Source organism: Tachyglossus aculeatus, chromosome 3, assembly GCF_015852505.1.
Source record: "Tachyglossus aculeatus isolate mTacAcu1 chromosome 3, mTacAcu1.pri, whole genome shotgun sequence".
NCBI classification, from domain to species: domain Eukaryota; kingdom Metazoa; phylum Chordata; class Mammalia; order Monotremata; family Tachyglossidae; genus Tachyglossus; species Tachyglossus aculeatus.
Genome location: NC_052068.1, coordinates 46014338 through 46037160, shown reverse-complemented (window position 1 = coordinate 46037160; position 22823 = coordinate 46014338). Strand labels below are relative to the sequence as shown.

The following is a 22823-nucleotide window of genomic DNA, read 5'->3' as shown; positions in this document are numbered from 1 at the left end:
ATTTGTTAAGCATTTACTATGTACCAAGCACTGTTCTAAGCACTGCAGTAGATACAAGGGAGTCAAGTTGTCCCACCTGGGATTCACAGTCTTAACCCCCATTTAAGAGACAAGGTAACTGAGGCACACAGAAGTTAACTGCCCTGCCCGAAGTCACACAGCAGACAAGTGGCATAGCCTGGATTAGAACCCACGTCCTCTGACTCCCAAGCCCGTGCTCTTGCCACTAAGCCATGCTGCTTCTCAACTGAGAAGAAACTGAGGCACAGAAAATGTAAGTGTCTTGTCCAGGGTCACACAGCAGACTTTTAGCAGAGCTGGGATTGAACGCAAGCCCTCTGACCCCCCTGCCCGTGGTCTTTCCACTAGGTCGAGATGCTCCTTCCAAGCTCCCCATCATCCCCCACCCACCCACCCATCATATTCTCTTGCTCAGGTTGTCCCCAAGATCTACAACTCCCTTCCCCCACAAATCCAGCCCTCTCCACCATGATGCTCTTCAGACATCTCTTACATTTATGCAGTTAAGTTTCATGCCCATCCCCAGCACTTGAGTATATATATATATTTGACATATCTGTGTCTGTCACCCTCAATAGAATCTGAGTTCCTTATGGATCAGGAACATCTCTTGTACTTTGGTTGTACTTCCCAAGGGCCTAACATAGTGTATTGCCCTCAGGAAGTGTTCAATAAATCTATTTCCATTGCTACTACCAAATAAGCAAGGCTGCCAGCTTCCAGTTTTCTCCAAGCCAGGTTGTTGCAGGAGCCAAACCTATGCTGCATAGATAGTAGACAACAGATCAATCAATCAATTGAAGCAGTGTGATCTAGTAGATAGAGCACAAGCCTGGGAGTGAGAGGACCTGGGTTCTAATCCCAGCTCTGCTACTTGTCTGCTGTGTGACCTTGGGTAAATCACTTAACTTCTCTGCCTCAGTTACCTCATCTGTAAAATGGGGATTAAGACTGTGAGTCCCATGTGGGACATGGACTGTGTCCAACCCAATTAGCTTATACCTACCCCAGTGCCGAGTACAGTGCCTGGCTTAAAGAAGCAGCGTGGCTCAATGGAAAGAGCATGGGCTTTGGAGTCAGAGGTCATGGGTTCAAATCCCAGCTCTGTCAACTGTCAGCTGTGTGACCTTGGGCAAGTCACTTAGCTTCTCTGGGCCTCAGTTACCTCACCTGTAAAATGGAGATTAAGATTGTGAGCCCCACGCGGAACAACCTGATCACCTTGTATCCTCCCCAGCACTTAGAACAGTGCTTTGCACATAGTAAGTGCTTAACAAATGTCATCATTATTATTATTATTGACAACTACCATTTAAAAAATAGTCACATTCATTGAGCATCGTCTGTGTACAGAACACTATATTTCATTCTTGTGAAAGAACAATAGAATTAGTAGAGATGACCCGTGACTTTAGGGAGCTCACAATCTGGCAGGGAAGAGAAACACTAAAATAAATTAGAGAGGAGAGGTAGTAGATTAACAATATGTGCTTGTAAGTGCTACCTAAATGCAGAGGTGAGGTAGAAGAGCTCTAGTGGTATGGAAGGGAGATGAGAAATTAATCAGGGAAGGTCTCCTGGAGGAGATGTGATTTTTAGAAGGGCTTTAAAAATGGGGAGAGCAGTAGTCTGTTACATGTGAAGGGGGAACGAGGTTCAGGCAGAGCTATACACCTGTGGCAGAGAAGACAAGAATCAGGTACAAACCAAGCATTTGGTTTGAGAGGAACAGAGCGTGCAAGCTGGGATTTAGTGGGACAAGGCAGTGGATAAGTAGGTCGGAGAGAGCTGACTGAGGGTTCAAAATTCAGTGGTAAGGAGTTTCATTTGATGTGGAGATAAATGGACAACTATTGGAGTCCAAGAACTATTGGGCTCTTTTAGACTGTGAGCCCACTGTTGGGTAGGGACTGTCTCTATATGTTGCCAACTTGTACTTCCCAAGTGCTTAGTACAGTGCTCTGCACACAGTAAGCGCTCAATAAATATGATTGATTGATTGATTGATTGGAGGATTTGGAGAGATGGGGAGAGGTTTGCAGAAAGATAGTTTAGAAAAATGATCTGGGCAGCAGATTGAACTGTGGACTGTGAGAGTCTAGAGGGTGAGGGGTTTAACTAGGAGACTGACCCAGGAATTCAGCCAGGAAATGATAAGTGCCTGAACCAGTGTCATGGCAGTTTGGAGGGAGAGAAAGGGGAGGATTCTGGAAATGTCATGGAGAAAGAATGGACAAGATTTAGAGACAGATTGAATATGGGGCTGGAAAGACAGGAGGGAGTAAAAGACAAGTAAAGGTAGTGGGGCTTAAGAGACAGGGAGGTTAGTGGTGTTGGCACCGGGGATGGGAAAGTGAAATGGAAGATGAGAAGTTCAACTGGGACCATACTGACACTAAGGCGACCGTAAGAGTAAAACATCCAGACAGAAACGTCCTGGAGGCAGGAGAAAAGGCAAGATCGGAGAGGAAAATAGAGATGCTCTAAGCCCGATTCAGCACAAAGCCCTATACTCAGGGAATTGTCTTGGTTGAATGACCCAAAATATAGCCCTGTATTCCACCTATATTTAACAGGATTCTCCTCTTTAAAAGAAAAGGAGAGTGGGATAGAGAGACATTGGTAGTTCAAATTTATTCCCTCTCTCTATAAACCACCAGAGGGCACATACTGCATGCTCTTATCACAATGCAGCCCCAAGTGTATCTTCATGTATTTTAAATATAAAACTATACAATTCATTTTGATATCAAAAGTAAGACATGGCATCCCTGCCAAATTTTGTTCCTTAAAAAGATTATTTGAAAGAATTCCTTTTAAAGGCCTTCTCCTCTTTCAAATATCGGGGGAGAGGGGACAAGGACATAAAAGGAAATAAAAAAAAATTAGAAAACATTGAAATCCTGCGTTGAAGTATAGAAACCACAAAGCTGAAATTGGCCATTTCGCAGCAGGGAGAGCAGAACAAATGTTTTCAAAGATATAATGATGCAGTCTCATATGTGTTAAGGCAGAGGATTGTGAAGGAATGACTGGAGAAACAGTTCAGTCTGATGTGCTACAAGCAAGAGAGGAGCAGTGTGGCCTAATGAAAAGAGAACAGCCCTGGGAGTCGGAAGGACCTGGGTTCTAATCCTGACTCCACCACTTTCCTGCTGAGTGACCTTCATTCATTCATTCATTTAATCGTAATTATTGAGTGCTTATTGTGTGCAGAGTACTGTACTGATGCTTGGAAAGAACAATTCTGCAACAGATAGAACAGTCCCTACCCAACGACGGGCTTATTTAACTGTTCAGTGTCTCAGTTACCTCATCTGTAATAGTAATAAAAATTTCAAGTGGCAAATGAATTAATGTATAATGACATTTGCTGTTTTGCTCTGCACTAATTTAAAGCAAAAGTTAAGGACTCTGCCCTCAAGAAGCTTACAATCTAATAGAGGAGATGGGAAAACACAAATTATTTACAAATAGTGGATGTAGGCGAAAGAAAGATACGGCTGATGAGAGCAAGACTGTAGAAGTATGTAAGTGAATAAATAAGGAGGGTAATAAAAATTGATATATACCCAGTTCTATAATGCAAGGTCTGCTTTCTTGAAAAAAAAAAAACAAGGGCTGGGGGGCGATAGGAGCGAAGGGTACCATCCAGAGCAATGGAAGAGCCTCAGTCCTAAGACTTCAGGCCAGAACCCTTGTTGAAAGACTTGATTATAGTACTAGTGGTTCACAAACCAACACTCACATACTTTTGTCCTTGTCAGTTGTATTCTCACCGGAGCACAGAGTGCAGCTAGCCAGTAAGTGGGCAGCGGTGCCTCGCACAAGGTGCACAGTAAGGGTTTTTATGAGCAGAACCCTTTTTTTAAGATACTTATTAGGCGCTTACTATGTGCCAGGCACTGTCATTCCACCCACATGTTCAATCTGTCACCAAATCCTTCACAGCACCGCTAAAACCTTCTCTTTCCTCTCCATCCTAACTGCGACCATGCTGATGCAAGCACGTATCCTATCCTGCCTTGACTACTGCATAAGACTGTGAGCCCCCCATGGGACAACCTGATCACCTTGTAACCTCCCCAGAGCTTAGAACAGTGCTTTGCACATAGTAAGCGCTTAACAAATGCCATTATTATTATTATTATTATTATTATTAAGTGCCGGGGTAGTGACAAGATAATCAGGTTAGGCAGAATCCACGTTCCACATGAGACTCACAGTCTTAATCCCCATTTTACAGATGAGATAACTGAGGCACAGAGAAGTTAAGAGACTACCCACTAGGCTACACTACTTCTCTTCATTTTCAGGCGAAGCATCCACAGCATAGTGCCAATGCTGTGCCATGGCACTGTTATCTGCCAGGTGGTTGCCTTGGTAGCCACTGCCCCAGAAGGAACAGTGTGGCCTAATGGATAGAGCAAGAGCCTGGAAGTCAGAGGACCTGGGTTCTAATCCCACCCTGCCACTTGTCCGCTGTATATCCTTGTGCATATCACTTCATTTATCTGTGCCTCAGTTACCTCATCTGTAAACCCCATGCGGGGCATGGAATGTGTCTATCTTGTATCTACCACAGTGTTTAGTATAGGGCCTGGCACATAGTAAGCGCTTCACAAATACCACAAAAAAAAAAAGGCCGCCCATATTAGGCAGCTACTTTTTTCAGGATGCTTGCTAAGCTGCTCCACCTTGAGGAATGCTCAATTCTTCGGTCAATCAATCAATCAATCAATCGTATTTATTGAGTGCTTACTGTGCGCAGAGCACTGTACTAAGCGCTTGGGAAGTACAAGTTGGCAACATATAGAGACAGTCCCTACCCAACAGTGGGCTCACAGTCTAAAAGGGGGAGACAGAGAACAAAACCAAACATACTAAATAGATATGTACAAGGAAAATAAATAAATAAATAAATAAATAGAGTAATAAATATGTACAAACATATATACATATATACAGGTCCTCACTACTGATGGTATAGCCCAGCAGGTAGAATCATAATTATTATCATTTAAAATATATATTATGAATTATTTATTCATATTAATGTCTGTCTCCTCCTCTATAAAATACGCCCATTATGGGACGGGAACTTGTCAGCTAGTTCCATTGTACTGCGCTCTCCCAACCACTTAGTACAGTGCTCTGCACATAGTAAATACTGTTGATTATTATTATTATTATTATTGTTATCATTATTATTACTATCAATCAATCAATCAATCGTATTTATTGAGTGCTTACTATGTGCAGAGCACTGTACTAAGCGCCTGGGAAGTACAAATTGGCAACACATAGAGACAGTCCCTACCCAACAGTGGGCTCACAGTCTAAAAGGGGGAGACAGAGAACAGAACCAAACATACCAACAAAATAAAATAAATAGGATAGAAATGTACAAGTAAGATAAATAAATAAATAGAGTAAAAAATATTATAAATAATTATTATAAATAATAATAAATATTATTACTATCAACAGAAGCAGTGTGGCTACGTGGAAAGAGCCCGGGCTTGGGAGTCAGAGGTCTTCGGTTCTAATAACAGCTCCACCACTTGTCAGCTGGGTGACTTTGAGCACGTCACTTGACTTCTCTGTGCCTCAGTTACCTCATCTGCAAAATGGGGATTAAGTCTGTGAGCCCCACATGGGACAATCCAATTACCTTGTATCTACCCCAGCGCTTAGAACAGTGCTTGGCACATAGTAAGTGCTTAACAAATACCAACATTATTATTATTATTATTAATATAAAAAGACTAAGACTAGAGCCCAGGTCTTTCTGATACTCCAACCAGTGCTCTTTGCGATGGACCGATTCCAAAGTTGATAAGAAAAATTAGATTGGAAGGAGTGAAGAGTGTGAGATGAAGAGCAAGTATATAATAAAAAGGCAGCTAATAGAGACACTTGAAGCCCATTGTCAGGAGTTTCTTCTTGGCTGTTTGGCTATGGAAATGTGTGGCAAAGGGCAATGTTTACACCCACACAGTGTGGAATGCTGAGACCAGCGTGGGGAGATCTTTCAGCAGCATCCATGCGTGGACAGGATCCCTTTGTCAGCAGCACCATCCTCCAATACAAGAGCCACACACACACACACACACACATGCACACACACTACCCCACACCCCTGCATGCAAGCCCCCAGTTCAATATTACTCTTTTAGCTTTAGACTTTCGTTTCTACTCAGGCTTTCTGAAAAAGCAGAAGAGAAAAGGAGGCTATACCTCTGCCTCATCATCGCTCCAGACTGCAAGCTCCTTGTGGGCAGGGACTGTGTTTACCTACTTTATTGTACTGTACTCTCCCAAGTGCCTAGTACAGTGCTCAATAAATACCACTGATTGACTGATCTCTACCCTTCTCCATTCACATGTGCCAAAATGTCCCATCCATTTACCTCCTAAACGCTAGTGGGGAAAAAGACCTGAAAAATACCAACATAGGTGTTTCCTGTATCTTTTCTTTGTCACCACTGCTTCCTAAAATGCTCCTTGGGTCTGATGAGGTAAATCATGAGATAATAAGGGATCCTTTTAACTGAACATGCCTCTTTTCAGAGAAGTGGCATGGCCTAGTGAGACATAGGACCTGGGTTCTCTAGTTCTGATTCTGACATTTATCCGCTGTGTGACCTTGGGGAAGTCATTTAACTTTTTTGTGCCTCAGTTTCTCAGCTCTAAAATGGGAATTCAAAACCTATTCTTCCTTCTACTTAGACCGTAAGCTCCAGGTGGGACAAGGACCGTGTTCAAGCTCCATGTGGGACAAGGACTGTGTCCAACCTGGTTGTCCTGTATCTACCCCAGGAGGCCTTCCCAGACTGAGCCCCCTCTTTCCTCTCCCCCTCCTCCCCCTCTCAACCCCCCCGCCTTACCTCCTTCCCTTCCCCACAGCACCTGTATATATGTATATATGTTTGTACGTATTTATTCCTCTATTTATTTATTTATTTTACTTGTACATATTTATTCTACTTATTTTATTTTGTTAATATGTTATGTTTTGTTTTCTGTCTCCCCCTTCTAGACTGTGAGCCCACTGTTGGGTAGGGACCGTCTCTATATGTTGCCAACTTGTACTTCCCAAGCACTTAGTACAGTGCTCTGCACACAGTAAGCACTCAATAAATACAATTAAATGAATGAATGAATGCTGCTGAGCACCATGCTTGGCTCAGCAGAAGCACTTAACAAATATCATTATTATTAATTATTAGGGGTTTAAAAACAGCATTATTTAAAATTAGTGTTTTTTCTTCCAAATGTAGAGGGGAAAGGGAGAAGACAGAGAGGAAGAAGACCAGGGAAAGGGAGAAGGAGGGAAGGGGAGGCAGGGAAAAGGAAGAGAAAACCAAGTTGTATAGCAATCTTTAGCATGTTACATCTAATACCATCTGTTACCCAGATTTAAGACACTAGAACCAAGCAATAGCATTATACAAAATGTGTTTTGCTACTACACATTTCACAGCACTACTGCAAAGCAGGCCCAAGTCTTTCCATGGGAAGCAGAGTGGCCTAGTAGAAAGAGAAAAGGCATGGAAGTCAGAGGACCTGAGTTCTAATCAAGCTCCCCCACTTGTCTGCTGTGTGACCTTGGGCAAGTCACTTAACTTCTCTGTGCCTCGGTTACCTCATCTGTAAAATGTGGATTAAGACCGTGAGCCCTATGTGGAGCATGGACTGCATCCAATCTGACTGCCTTGTATCTACCCCAGCTCTTAATACAGTGACTGGAGCATACTAAGAGTTTAACAAACATCATAAAAAACATGAGATTGAAATCATCAATATTCTCGTGTTCTGATTCATTTACAGAAATTGAGCTTCCGTATTTCCAATCAATCAATCAATCAATCAATCGTATTTATTGAGCGCTTACTATGTGCAGAGCACTGTACTAAGCGCTTGGGAAGTACAAATTGGCATCACATAGAGACAGTCCCTACCCGATAGTGGGCTCACAGTCTAAAAGGGGGAGACAGAGAACAGAACCAAACATACCAACAAAATAAAATAAGTAGGATAGAAATGTACAAGTAAAATAAATAAATAAATAAATAAACAGAGTAATAAATATGTACAACCATATATACATATATACAGGTGCTGTGGGGAGGGGAAGGCGGTAAGGCGGGGGGGATGGAGAGGGGGACGAGGGGGAGAGGAAAGAAGGGGCTCAATCTGGGAAGGCCTCCTGGAGGAGGTGAGCTCTCAGCAGGGCCTTGAAGGGAGGAAGAGAGCTAGCTTGGCGGATGGGCAGAGGGAGGGCATTCCAGGCCCGGGGGATGACGTGGGCCGGGGGTCGATGGCGGGACAGGCGAGAGCGAGGTACAGTGAGGAGATTAGTGGTGGAGGAGCGGAGGGTGCGGGCTGGGCAGTAGAAGGAGAGAAGGGAGGTGAGGTAGGAGGGGGCGAGGTGATGGACAGCCTTGAAGCCCAGGGTGAGGAGTTTCTGCCTGATGCGCAGATTGATCGGTAGCCATTGGAGGTTTTTGAGGAGGGGAGTGATATGTCCAGAGCGTTTCTGGACAAAGATAATCCGGGCAGCAGCATGAAGTATGGATTGAAGTGGAGAGAGACACGAGGATGGGAGATCAGAGAGAAGGCTGGTGCAGTAGTCCAGACGGGATAGGATGAGAGCTTGAATTAGCAGGGTAGCGGTTTGGATGGAGAGGAAAGGGCGGATCTTTGCAATGTTGCGGAGCTGAGACCGGCAGGTTTTGGTGACGGCTTGGATGTGAGGGGTGAATGAGAGAGCGGAGTCGAGGATGACACCAAGGTTGCGGGCTTGTGAGACGGGAAGGATGGTAGTGCCGTCAACAGAGATGGGAAAGTCAGGGAGAGGACAAGGTTTGGGAGGGAAGACAAGGAGCTCAGTCTTCGACATGTTGAGCTTTAGGTGGCGGGCGGACATCCAGATGGAGATGTCCTGAAGGCAGGAGGAGATGCGAGCCTGGAGGGAGGGGGAGAGAGCAGGGGCAGAGATGTAGATCTGGGTGTCATCAGCGTAGAGGTGATAGTTGAAGCCGTGGGAGCGAATGAGGTCACCAAGGGAGTGAGTGTAGATTGAGAACAGAAGGGGACCAAGCACTGAACCTTGGGGAACTCCCACAGTAAGAGGATGGGAGGGGGAGGAGGAGCCTGCAAAAGAGACTGAGAAAGAACGACCGGAGAGATAAGAGGAGAACCAGGAGAGGACGGAGTCTGTGAAGCCAAGGTCAGATAACGTGTTGAGGAGAAGGGGGTGGTCCACAGTGTCAAAGGCAGCTGAGAGGTCGAGGAGGATTAGGACAGAGTATGAGCCGTTGGATTTGGCAAGCAGGAGGTCATTGGTGACCTTTGAGAGCGCAGTTTCCGTGGAATGAAGGGGACGGAAGCCAGACTGGAGGGGGTCGAGGAGAGAGTTGTTGTTGAGGAATTCTAGGCAGCGCGTGTAGACAACTCGTTCAAGGAGTTTGGAAAGGAATGGTAGGAGGGATATGGGACGATAACTAGAAGGTGAGGTGGGGTCAAGAGAGGGTTTTTTTAGGATGGGAGAGACATGGGCATGTTTGAAGGCAGAGGGGAAGGAACCAGTGGAGAGTGAGCGGTTGAAGATGGAAGTTAAGGAGGGGAGAAGGGATGGAGCGAGAGATTTCATAATTTCCAGTTGTCGTGATGTTTCCTTCTCTTTTATATTACTGAGACAATACCCCGTCTTGTGCTGTCGAGTCATTTCTTTCCCATAGTGACTCCATGGACGCATCTCTCCCATCTGCAGTCGGTCTGGTAGTGTATCCATAGCTTTCTTGGTAAAAATACATAAGTGGTTTACCACTGCCTTCTTCCGCGCAGTAAACTGGAGTCTCCACCCTTGACTCTCTCCCATGTCGCTCCTGCCCAGCACAGGTGAGTTTTGACTTATAGCAGATTGCCTTCCACTCTCTAGCCACTGCTCAAGCTAGGAAAGGAAGTACCTATGCTTGCCTTGACTCTCCCTCCCATAGCCAAGACTGGTAGAGTACTGGAAACTCTTCAGGTGTGATCCTGAGAGGGTATGAGACAATCTAAATGTCATTAATTCATTCATTCAATCATATTTATTGAATGCCTACTGTGTGCAGAGCACTGTACTAAGCACTTGGAAAGTACAATTCAGCAACAGAGACAATCCCTGCTCACACCAGGTTTATAGTCTAGAAGGGGGGAGACATTCATTTATTCATTCAATCATATTTATTGAGTACTTACTGTGTGCAGAGCACTGTACTAAGTGCTTGGAAAGAACAATTCGGCAATAGAGAGAGACAACCCCCTGCCCTGACCGGGCTTACAGCTCTAGAAGAGGGAGACAGGCATGATGATGATGATGGTATTTGTTAAGCACTTACTACGTACGAAGCACTGTTTTAACCACTGGGATAGATACAAAGTAATCAGGTCCCACGTGGGGCTCACAGTCTTAATCCCCATTTTTACAGAAGCGGTAACTGAGGCACAGAGAATCCCCTGCCCACACCGGGCTTACAGTCTAGAAGGGGGGGAGATAGACATGATGATGATGGTATTTTTTAAGTGCTTACTATATGCCAAGCACTCTTCTAAGCGCTGGATAGATTCAAAGTAATCAGGTTATCCCATTTGGGGCTCACAGTCTTAATCCCCATTTTTACAGATGAGGTAACTGAGGCACAGAGAAGTTAAGCGACTTGCCCAAAGTCACACAGCTGATAAGTGGTGGATCTGGGATTAGAACCCACAACCTGTGACTCCCAAGCACGTGCTTTTTCCACTAAACCATGCTGCTCCCATCAAAACAAGTGAACAGGCTTTAATTTAAATAAATAGAATTATCGATATATGTACGTCAAAACAAGTAAACTGGCATTAATATAAATAAATAGAATTATAGATTTGGACATATATACACAAGTGTGTGCATATATACAGATGTCAAAAATTGCTTATTGAAAGCTCCAGGAGAGCAGGAATCATGCCTACCAACTCCATTGTAACAAACTTCTAGACTTTGAGCCCACTTCTAGACTGCGAGCCCACTGTTGGGTAGGGACTGTCTCTATATGTTGCCAACTTGTACTTCCCAAGTGCTTAGTACAGTGCTCTGCACACAGTAAGTGCTCAATAAATACGATTGATTGATTGATACTCTTCCAACCACTCAATACAGTGTTCTGCACAGAGAAAGAGCTCAATAAATACTATTGATTTATTGGTTGAAAAAGTGCACTTGTGAGCTCGATCTGAATATTGGTCTAACCACAGGCTCTGAAATCCGCCATCATCAGAGGTTTAAGTGAGTTCCCACCCAGACCAAAATCCATGGTCCTGCCCAGTGCTGAGCCTGAACCCAAGAAGAATAGGGGACATATTTGTCCTGGTACCCATGGGAGAGGTGGAGAAAGAAACTTCTGGCCTAGGTACATAGGCTGGCATGAAGGTGACTGCATACGTGCCCAGCAGGCTATACATCACCTAGGCACTGCTGGGAATTACAATTCAGGCACTTGATCAACTATCAGGCAAACACAAGGATACCACTGTACAAGTGCCAGCTGCATAGCTATGAAAGCCCTACTAGCTTTCTGGAAAGAATCAAACCAGGAGTCCAGAGACCACCCTCTCCGAGCTGGGAGACCACCCTCTCCGAGCGAGTTTTAGACTGTGAGCCCACTGTTGGGTAGGGACTGTCTCTATATGTTGCCAGCTTGTACTTCCCAAGCGCTTAGTACAGTGCTTTGCACACAGTAAGCGCTCAATAAATACGATTGATTGATTGATTGATTGGAGCCCAGCCTGAGTCATGTCACATGTCCACCGCAAACCCAATCCCGATCTACAGGCAGACCTGGTACATTCTGGACACTTGGTGATGTTGGAAAACAGAACATCTACCCGTGAATTGTTATTATGAGAGGTAATATTTTAGTAGATAATATTACAGTCCTTTAGACTGTAAACCCATTGTAGGCAGGGAATGTGTCTGTTAATTGTTGCATTGTGCTCTCCCAAGTGCTTAGTACAGTGCTCTGCACACATTAAGTGCTAAATAAATATGATTGAATGAATGAATAAAGCAAAAAGAATAGAGTAAGAAGGACAGCAAACTCTCTGCATAACAATGGATGCACCCACGTTGTGCTGACATACCTACTGTGTGTAGCATCTGGCCCTGTTTTAGTTTGTGCCTCTTTGACTCATGATCGCCTCAAAGCTTTCGCTTGTGCTTTTTCTTTCTTGTTTCCGACATATGGACTAGTAAAGCCTGCCTCCGAGTACTCTCATTTTACAAAGATGAAATACTTCTTCTTTATAAATTCTTCAAAGCAATCCTTAAGAAAATGCTAAATATAGATTGGGCAGTGAGAGCTCCTTAAGAATAAAGTGATTATGAAAATAAGTAGACTGAATTTTGATATGTCTTTTTCTTTCCACCAACCTTATATTCCAGTCAAAATGCCAGTAACATTTATAGGGCAGGGACTGAACTTTCATATGCGTACCTGGTTAACAAACGTCCAGAAGGAACATAATCTCACAATAACCATGCGACAAATGAAGCAAATTCAGCACATTCAAGAAAAAAGTGCCCAAAGTAAGTCACCACTTTCTTCCTGAAGTGGAACAATTCATTACTGCAGACAAGGAACAAAGCCCTTCCACTAACTGTGGATAAAGATAAACCTTGGTCAAAGAAGGCTTCCAAATTCAGAACTAATCTAAAGAAATTGAAGTCATCTAAATCATCTGTGCAACCATTTGGAGAGGAATGGTGGCAGTACATTTTAACATTGTTATATTGTACTCTTCCAAGAGCTTAGTACAGTGCTTTGCACACAATAGGCACTCAATAAATATGACTGAATGATTGAATGATCAATCCTGGGATTGCTGGGGTCAGTTTGGGATTCCATTCCCTCTCAAGACATGTGGAGTTATGACAACCTGTTTGGGAATACAATTACCCAGTTGCTGATGCTTTATTAGCTGGAGAGGAAGGAGAACTGTTTCTCCTACAATCTGAATTGCTAAAGATAGTCCCCGAAAACTGGACGATACCCAGAATTCACCACCAAGTTATCATCCTTACTTTTCTCAAATTCCTAGTCCGATATATCTGAAAATCCCAACACCACAAAGTACACATTAATGCGTGGAAGTGACAAATATTTCAAAACAAAAAAAATTACAAGTGAAATTAGTTACATTTAGTCTTTTTAACCACCAACCGTTACACCTCAATTGCATTCTAGTATCATTTTTTTCTACCCTTTCCAAAGAAATACTGCAGATTGCTCCTTATAAATACATATGCACATAGTACACTCACAACTTTTTCATTCAATTACTGAATAGGATACCTATTTGTGAGTACAAAGGTGTGACTGAAATGATCAATGTGCAATCAACAGTACGTTTCACACTGGGTGGATGACAATTGTCAGATAAAGGTATACTTTGTTTATCCCACCCTCCTTTCTTCTATGCTATTCAGGTGAGAGTTTGCTCATCGCTCCACCTCTCCCTCCTATTTGACATTTAGAGTATCATCATCATCATCATCATCATGGTGAGTAGTATTTATTGAGTACTTACTGTGTGCAAAGCACTGAAGCAAGTGTTTGGGAGAGAGTACAATACAACAAAGTTGGTAGAAACATTTCCTGCCCACAACAAGCTTACAAGTCTATTTATCCTAACACTCCTTCCACTGGATGTCAGAGGGGAAAAAAAAAACAATTTGAATTAATTATAATTCAAACTTTCTGATTAGTACTCTGAGAGAAAAATAATGGTACAAGAACTATGGAAGGAAAATAAATATGCAGCTTGATTAGGACATATCAAAGAAAACAGAATATCAGGAGCCTAAATGAGAGGAATCCTCAAGCCAGAACAACTTTTCCAGGCTGAGATATTGCCCTAAATCCTGGTACAGCCCCGGTTCAGGTACCCTGGACTGCAGGACTTAGTGCTCAACCCAGTTCATTCTTTCATTCATTCAACTGTATTTATTGAGCGCTTACTGTGTGCAGAGCACTGTACAAAGCGCTTGGGAAGTACAAGTTGGCAACATATAGAGACGGTCCCTACCCAACAACGGGTTCAAAGTCTAGCAGGGGGAGACAGACAATACAACAAAGCATGTAGACAGGTGTCAAAATCGACAGAATAAATAGAATTATAGCTCTATGCACATCATTAACAAAATTAATAGAATAGTAAATATGTACAAGTAAAATAAATAGAGTAATAAATCTGTACAAATATATGCAAGTGCTGTGGTGAGGGGAAGGAGGTAGGGCAGAGGGGGGGATGGGGAGGAGGAAAGGAAAAAGGGAGATCAGTCTGGAAAGGCCTCCTGAAGGAGGTGAGCTCTCAGTAGAGCTTGGAAGGGAGGAAGAGAGCTAGTTCAGCAGATGTGTGGAGGGAGGGCATTCCAGGCCAGGGGAAGGATGGGGGCCGGGGGTCAATGGTGGGACAGGTGAGAACGAGGCACAGTGAGGAGGTTAGCAGCAGAGGAGTGGAGGGTGTGGACTGGGCTGTAGAAGGAGAGAAGGGAGGTGAGGTAGGAGGGGGCGAGGTGATGGAGAGCCTTGAAGCCGAGAGTGAGGATAGGTTGATAGGCAACCACTGGAGATTTTTGAGGAGGGGAGTGACATGACTAGAACATTTCTGTACAAAGATAATCTGGGCAGCATAGTGAAGTATAGACTGAAGCAGGGAGAGACAGGAGGATGGGAGATCAGAGAGGAGGCTGATGCAGTAATCCAGTCGGGAAAGGATGAGAGATTGAACCGGCAAGGTAGTGGTTTGGATGGAGAGGAAAGGGCTGATCTTGGCGATACTGTGGAGGTGAGACGGATTGGTGATGGATCGGATGTGTGGGGTGAATTAGACAGCAGAGTCGAGGATGACACCAAGGTTGCCGGCTTGTGAGATGGGAAGGATGGGAGTGCCGTAATCACACAGTACTAGGGTGAGGGGAATTTCTTTTTTTAAGTTGTTAGATGACTAAAAAATCATTGAAATTCTAGAAATAGGGTTTAAATGGAAATCAGAACATCAGGGAAGTTCTAAGAGTAGGGTTTTTTTCCCCTTTCTAAAAGGTCTGGCATTTTTGCCATTTGTGCGTTAACCTTGCTGAATTTGCCACCACTTCCTAGCACTCAAGCAGCCCAACACTCCACCAGTTCCCAACCTTTCCCAAGCTTTCTCTACCACCTCCCCGGCTGCCTGATCATATTTGCTTCCGAATAGAACAGAAATCCTACCAGCCCCCTCACCGAACTTTCAGCCTTCTCCCTTACCCCCATCACCCATTTCCTAAAATGTTTTCTTTCGCCAATCTTACAGCAACCCAAATCCCTCTGAAACATCCAGTTCAGATGCTGTCTTATAGTATGGGAGGAGGAGGAAGAGAAGGCAAAGAAGGAGGAAGAGGAGAAGGAGAAGAACAACAACAACAACAAAAACAATGGTATTTGTTAAATACTGTGGGCCAGGCCCTGGGCTAAATGCTGGGGAAGATACAACACAATCAGAACAGGCACAGATCCTATCATTCATTCATTCATTCACTCATTGAATCGTATTTATTGAGCGCTTAGGTCTCAGTGTATGAGGGAGGGAGAACAGAGTCCCCATTTTACACAGGGGAAAACTGAGGCAAAAAGAGGTTAAGTGATTTCTCCAAGGTCACACGGCAGGCAAGTGTTAGAGCTGGGTAGAAGTAGGACCCAGGTCTTCTCACTGCTAATCCAGTGCTCTTTCCTGTAGGCCACACCCCATCCAATTTCAACTCCAAAAGTGAAATATGATACCAATGAAATGTGTCAGTGGGGCATTTTTAAACTAGGAATTTGTGTCCTTCCCAACTGAATTGTTTGGTAGAGATTTCTATTTGGATCACAAACTCACAAAGGGAAAGCTTGATGCCCAGCATTTAATTACCAACCAATCAATCAATGGTATTTACTGAGCACTGACAGAGAGCACTATGCCAAGCACTTGGGAGAGTCCAATATAACAGAGTTGGTAGACAATTAATGCTTTCAATAATAAATATGGGGTTTGTTAAGCACTTATTATGTGCCAGGCACTGTACTAAGCGCTGGGGTGGATACAAGGAAATCGGGTTGGACACAGTCCCTGTCGCACATGGGGCTCATAGTCTCCATCCCCATTTTACAGATGAGGGAACTGTGGCCCAGAAAAGTGAAGTGACTTGCCCAGGGTCACACAGCAGACAAGTGGTGGAGGTAGGATTAGAACCCATGACCTTCTAACTCCCAGACCCATGCTTTTTCCACTATGCCACTATTATCTCTACGCCGATGACACCCAAATCTACATCTCTGCCCCGATCTCTCTCCCTCCCTTCAGGCTCAGGTCTTCTCCTGCCATCAGGACATCTCCATCTGGATGTCTGCCTGCCATCTAAAACTCAATATGTCCAAGACTGAACTCCTTATCTTCATCATCATCATCAATCGTATTTATTGAGCGCTTACTATGTGCAGAGCCCTGTACTAAGCACTTGGGAAGTACAAATTGGCAACATATAGAGACAGTCCCTACCCAACATTGGGCTCACAGTCTAAAAGGGGGAGACAGAGAAAAAAAACCAAACATACTAACAAAATAAAATAAATAGAATAGATATGTACAAGTAAAATAAATAAATAAATAGAGTAATAACTACGTACAAACATATATACATATATACAGGTCCTGTGGGGAAGGGAAGGAGGTAAGAAGTGGGGGATGGAGGGGGAACGAGGGGGAGAGGAAGGAAGGGGCTCAGTCTGGGAAGGCCTCCTGGAGGAGGTGAGCTCTCAGTAGGGCCTTGAAGGGAGGAAGAGAGCTAGCTTGGCGGATGGGCAGAGGGAGGCCATTCCAGGCCCGGGGGATGACGTGGGCCGGGGGTCGATGGCGGGACAGGCGAGAACGAGGTACGGTGAGCAGATTAGTGGTGGAGGAGCAGAGGGTGCAGGCTGGGCAGTAGAAGGAGAGAAGGGAGGTGAGGTAGGAGGGGGCGAGGTGATGGACAGCCTTGAAGCCAAGGGTGAGGAGTTTCTGCCTGATGCGCAGATGGATTGGTAGCCACTGGAGATTTCTGAGGAGGGGAGTGATATGCCCAGAGCGTTTCTGGACAAAGATAATCCGGGCAGCAGCATGAAGTATGGATTGAAGTGGAGAGAGACATGAGGATGGGAGATCAGAGAGAAGGCTGATGCAGTAGTCCAGAAGGGACAGGATGAGAGCTTGAATGAGTAGGGTAGCAGTATGGATGGAGAGGAAAGGGCGGATCTTGGCAATGTTGTGGAGCTGAGACCGGCAGGCTTTGGTGACGGCTTGGATGTGAGGGGTGAATGAGAGAGCGGAGTCAAGGATAACACCAAGGTTGCGGGCTTGTGAGACGGGAAAGATGGTAGTGCCATCAACAGAGATGGGAAAGTCAGGGAGAGGGCAAGGTTTGGGAGGGAAAACAAGGTGTTTAGTCTTCAACATGTTGAGCTTTAGGTGGCGGGCAGACATCCAGATGGAGATGTCCTGAAGGCAGGAGGAGATGCGAGCCTGGAGAGAGGGGGAGAGAGCAGGGGCAGAGATGTAGATCTGGGTGTCATCAGCGTAGAGATGATAGTTGAAGCCGTGGGAGCGAATGAGGTCACCAAGGGAGTGCGTGTAGATCGAGAACAGAAGGGGACCAAGCACTGAACCTTAGGGAACCCCCACAGTAAGAGGATGGGAGGGGGAGGAGGAGCCTGCAAAAGAGACTGAGAATGAACAACCGGAGAGGTAAGAGGAGAACCAGGAGAGGACGGAGTCTGTGAAGCCAAGGTCAGATAGCGTGTTGAGGAGAAGGGGGTGGTCCACAGTGTCGAAGGCAGCTGAGAGGTCGAGGAGGATTAGGACAGAGTAGGAGCCGTTGAATTTGGCAAGCAGGAGGTCACTGGTGACCTTTGAGAGGGCAGTTTCCGTGGAATGTAGGGGACGGAAGCCAGACTGGAGGGGGTCGAGGAGAGAGTTGTTGTTGAGGAATTCTAGGCAGCGCGTATAGACAACCCGTTCAAGGAGTTTGGAAAGGAATGGTAGGAGGGATATGGGACGATAACTAGAAGGTGAGGTGGGGTCTAGAGAGGGTTTTTTTAGGATGGGAGAGACATGGGCATGTTTGAAGGCAGAGGGGAAGGAACCAGTGGAGAGTGAGCGGTTGAAGATGGAAGTTAAGGAGGGGAGAATGGATGGAGCGAGAGATTTCATGAGATGAGAGGGAATGGGGTCAGAAGCACAGGTGGCCGGAGTAGCACTTGAGAGGAGGGAGGAGAGCTCCTCTGAGGATACTGCTGGGAAGGATGGGAGAGTAGCAGAGAGTGTTGAGAGCCAGGGGGTTGGAGAAGGGGGGGAAGTGACTTTGGGGAGGTCAGACCTGATGGATTTAATTTTGTTAATGAAGTAGGAGGCCAGATCGTTGGGGGTGAGGGAAGGAGGAGGGGGAGGAACCGGGGGCCTGAGAAGGCAGTTGAATGTACGGAGGAGCTGGCAGGGGCGATGGGCATGGGTGTCAATAAGGGAGGAGAAATAGTTTTGTCTGGCAGAAGAGAGGGCTGAGTTAAGGCAGGAAAGGATAAACTTGAAGTGAACGAGGTTGGCATGGTGTTTAGACTTTCGCCAGCAGCGTTCGGCAGCTCGAGCTTCCCTCCCAAACCCTGTCCTCTCCCTGACTTTCCCATCACTGTACATGGCACTACCATCCTTCCCGTCCCACAAGCCCGCAACCTTGGTGTCATCCTTGACTCTGCTGTCTCGTTCACCCCACACATCCGATCCATCACCAAAACCTGCCGGTCTCACCTCCACAACATCACCAAGATCCGCCTTTTCCTCTCCATCCAAACCACTACCTTGCTGGTTCAATCTCTCATCCTATCCTGACTAGATTACTGCATCAGCCTCCTCTCTGATCTCCCATCCTCCTGTCTCTCCTCACTTCAGTCTATACTTCACGCTGCTGCCCGGATCATCTTTGTGTAGAAAGGCTCTGGGCATGTTACTCCCCTCCTCAAAAATCTCCAGTGGCTACCAGTCAACCTACGCATCAAGCAAAAACTCCTCACTCTCAGCTTCAAGGCTGTCCATCACCTCGCCCCCCTCCTACCTTACCTCCCTTCTCTCCTTCTCCAGCCCAGCCCGCACCCTCGGCTCCTCTGCCGTTAACCTCCTCACTGGGCCTCATTCTCACCTGTCCTGCTGTTGACCCCTGGCCCACATCCTCCCCCTGGCCTGGAATGCCCTCCTTCCACACAAACGCCAAACTAGCTCTCTTCCTCCCTTCAAAGCCTTACAGAGAGCTTACCTCCTCCAGGACGCCTTCCCAGATTGAATCTCCCCTTTTATACCTCTGTTTCTCCTTCCCTCCCCATCACCCCCACTCCCTCCCTCTGCCCTCCCCTCCCCACAGCTCTTGTGTATATTTGTACATATTTATTACTCTATTTTATTAATGATGTGCATATATCTATAATTCTATTTATCTATTTCGATGGTATTGACACCATCTACTTGTTTTGCTTTGTTATCTGTCTCCCCCTTATAGACGGTGAGCCCGCTGTTGGGTAGGGATTGTCTCTGTTGCTGAATTGTATTTTCCAAATGCTTAGTACAGTGCTCTTCACACAGTAAGCACTCAATAAATACGACTGAATGAATGAATTAACAAATATTATTATTATTATCTGGAAATGCTGAAATACTAGTGTGAAGAGCCCACATCAGGGGCCTACCCATTGCCCAGCCAGAGCCATTCTTGCCTGCAAGTAAGAGGAACTGATCCCCAAGAGTAACTAGGCCAAGCTGATTGTGGTCAGGGAACGTATCTACCAATTCTTTAGCGATACTGAACTCTCCCAAGTGCTTAGTCCTGTGCTCTGCCCACAGTAACCATTCAATAAATACGATTGATTGATTGATTGACTAGGGTACCTGTGACCTGTGACGGGGAGTTCCTACATCTGCAGCACTGAACCACCCAACTCCAAGATGATGGTATCTCCTGTGGTAAATGATGGTAGAGGGGACTGTGGAACTAAATTCTACTGGTGCATGTGGCCCCTCTCACACTCTCTCATCTCCTGTCATTCCCTGTTTCCACTGGGCAGTGGGTGTTACAAGTGAGTAGGTTGCCAGGGATGAAGCCTGTGTGAAGAGCACATGTGAATTTTACAGACAAAGTCCATTTTTTAATGGTATTTGTTAAGGCTTTACTATATAGAGAGAAGCAGTGTGGCTTAGTGGAACGAGCATGGGCTTGGGAGTGAGAGGTCATGGGTTCTAATCCCCGCTCTGCCACTTATCAGCTGTGTGACTTTGGGCAAGTCACTTAACTTCTCTGTGCCTCAGTACCTCATCTGTAAAATGGGGATTAAAGTTGTGAGCCCCACGTGGGACAATCTGATTACCCTCTATCTACGCCAGTGCTTAAAACAGTGCTTGGCACATAATAAGTGCTTAACAAATACCATCATTAGTATTATTATTATTATTATGTCAGCATTGTACTAAGTGTTGGGGTAGGTATGAGCCAATCAGATTGGATACAGTCTCTGTCTTATATCGTGTTCACAGTCTTAATCCCCATTTTAAAATGAGGTGGCTGAGGTACAGAGAAGTTAAGTGACTTGCCCGAGGTCACACAGCAGACAAGTGGCAGATCTGGGATTAGAACCCAGGTCCTCCTGACTGACTGCATCATAGTACTGGTGCTGTTTCATGGAGAAGTGAAACTGCAGCTGTGATCCCAACCCCTCTTCCCTCCGCCACATCTTTACCACCCCGGCTACTGCAGAAATTGGTGACAAGATAAGGACCAGTGCCACCAAACAAGAGTTACAGCCGCATTCCAGTCAGTGATCTGGCAGACTGGACCATTAGCAATCAGTGATATTTATTGAGTGCTTACTATTTGCAGAACACTGTACCAAACACATGGGAGAGAATAATAATAATGGTCGCATTTATTAAGCACTTAGTACGTGCAAAGCACTGTTCTAAGCGCTGGGGAGGTTACAAGGTGATCAGGTTGTCCCACGGGGGGCTCACAGTCTTCATCCCCATTTTGCAGATGGGGTAACTGAGGCCCAGAGAAGTGAAGTGACTTGCCCAAAGTCACATAGCTGACAAGTGGCAGAGCCGGCATTTGAACCCATGACCTCTGACTCCAAAGCCCGTGCTCTTTCCACTGAGCCACGCTGCTTCACTAACCAAACAACGGACAACAGACTTGGTAGACTTGTTCCCTGCCCCCAAGGAGCTTCTAATATAGAAGGGAAACTTACAGCCATAAAATGGCCCCATGGCCTGGATAAAGACTTGGAAAATGAGTGGGATTATATTATCTGATTATCCAGTGCTTAACATATAGCAAACATTCAATAGGTATTCATTCATTCATTCATATTTATTGAGCGCTTACTGTGCGCAGAGCATTGTACTAAGCCCTTGGGAAGTAGAGACGGTCCCTACCCAACAACGGGCTCACAGTCTAGAAGGTATTAATCAATCATATTTATTGAGTGCTTACTGTGTGCTGAGCACTCTACTAAGCTCTTGGGAGCGAACAGTGCTTTGCACATAGTAAGTGCTTAATAAATGTCATTATTATCATTCAACGCAACATTTTAGCAAACACATTCCCTGCTCACAGAGAGCTTACATTATGTTTGGTTTGTCACCTGAAGCACTAGGAAGAGAACTTTAATGATCCTACTAGAGTTTAGTAAACCATCCTGATTTCACATATGCAGCCCTATGCAGGGTCCCTGATTTCTGGGGAAAGACTCTAGATGACTGTCAAAGGAGCCCCTGCATTAGTGGAAACTTGCCCTTGCAAACAAAGAGGGTGACCAGAGCAAGTGTTACACAATTTTTCATCAGAGAAAAGTCACAATTACAACGGGGTTTAGAAATGTAATTGGCCTTTTGTAATAATTCCATAATTAACCTCTCCCTTCAAAAAACGTATATTTTCTCTACATAAATTTGCTATCTTTGCTTTCCTTTCCCCCTGCATAAAAAGAGTATCCAGGCCATATCTTATCTTTTCTGCCACAATATTCCAATGGGCTTTTTATAGCCAGAACCTATCTGAATGCAAAGCACAATCTTGGCTACTAGCTTCCCTGGCAAGAAGTTGCTGGTTATTTATAACTCTAGAATTAGCATGAAAGTTTACATTTCTCAGCAAAAAGTCGAAGCACTGCAGTTTTCTAAAATAATATGATCTTCTGTAAGTTAGAAAAAAGTTTCACATTTTCAACCACTTGATGTTAAACTAAATCTATTCCCTGAAGCAGTCAAGATTCCACCCAAGGACTGAATCCCTTCACTTCCAATTTCTGACCCCAAAACTTGGATCTTACCTTTCCGTTGCTTCCTAAAGGAAAATGCGATAAAATTCAACTCTTGTCAGTGCGTGGGTAGAAAATAAATGCACAGATGACTTCTTGATTAAAATCAGTGTAGCGGAGGAACGAATTGAGAGGCAGTGACAGTGAGGCTGTCTTCAGCTGAGTGTCATTCACCAGGCTAGGGAAAGGGAGAGAGGGGAGGGAGGAGGAGGAAGAGGAGGAGGTTACAGATGAGGGTGGGTGGTATCTAATACTGAACCACTAGTTACTGACTTCAGTGACAACTTGTTACCGAAAATACTTCTTTGAAAAAGCCCAGACACATACTTTGCTCTAAGATCTACAAACATAGCTGTCGCTAACCTTGAATAAGTGCAC

The 22823-nt window shown here is 45.0% G+C and overlaps 1 protein-coding gene and 1 non-coding gene across 2 annotated transcripts in view; both read right to left on the bottom strand.

The window, feature by feature from the left end:
- The window catches only part of CTNNA3 (catenin alpha 3), a 1398597-nt gene extending 1376064 nt beyond the window's left edge, over nucleotides 1-22533 (bottom strand). The window contains exon 1 of the mRNA XM_038743931.1: nucleotides 22458-22533. The gene's annotated coding sequence lies outside the window, so the exon portion shown is untranslated. The remainder of the gene's footprint in view (nucleotides 1-22457) is intronic.
- LOC119926342 lies at nucleotides 9938-10075 on the bottom strand. Its single transcript, XR_005450228.1, has one exon. It is a non-coding gene; the product is annotated as a small nucleolar RNA SNORA7 (small nucleolar RNA).
- Nucleotides 22534-22823: the final 290 nt, after the last annotated feature.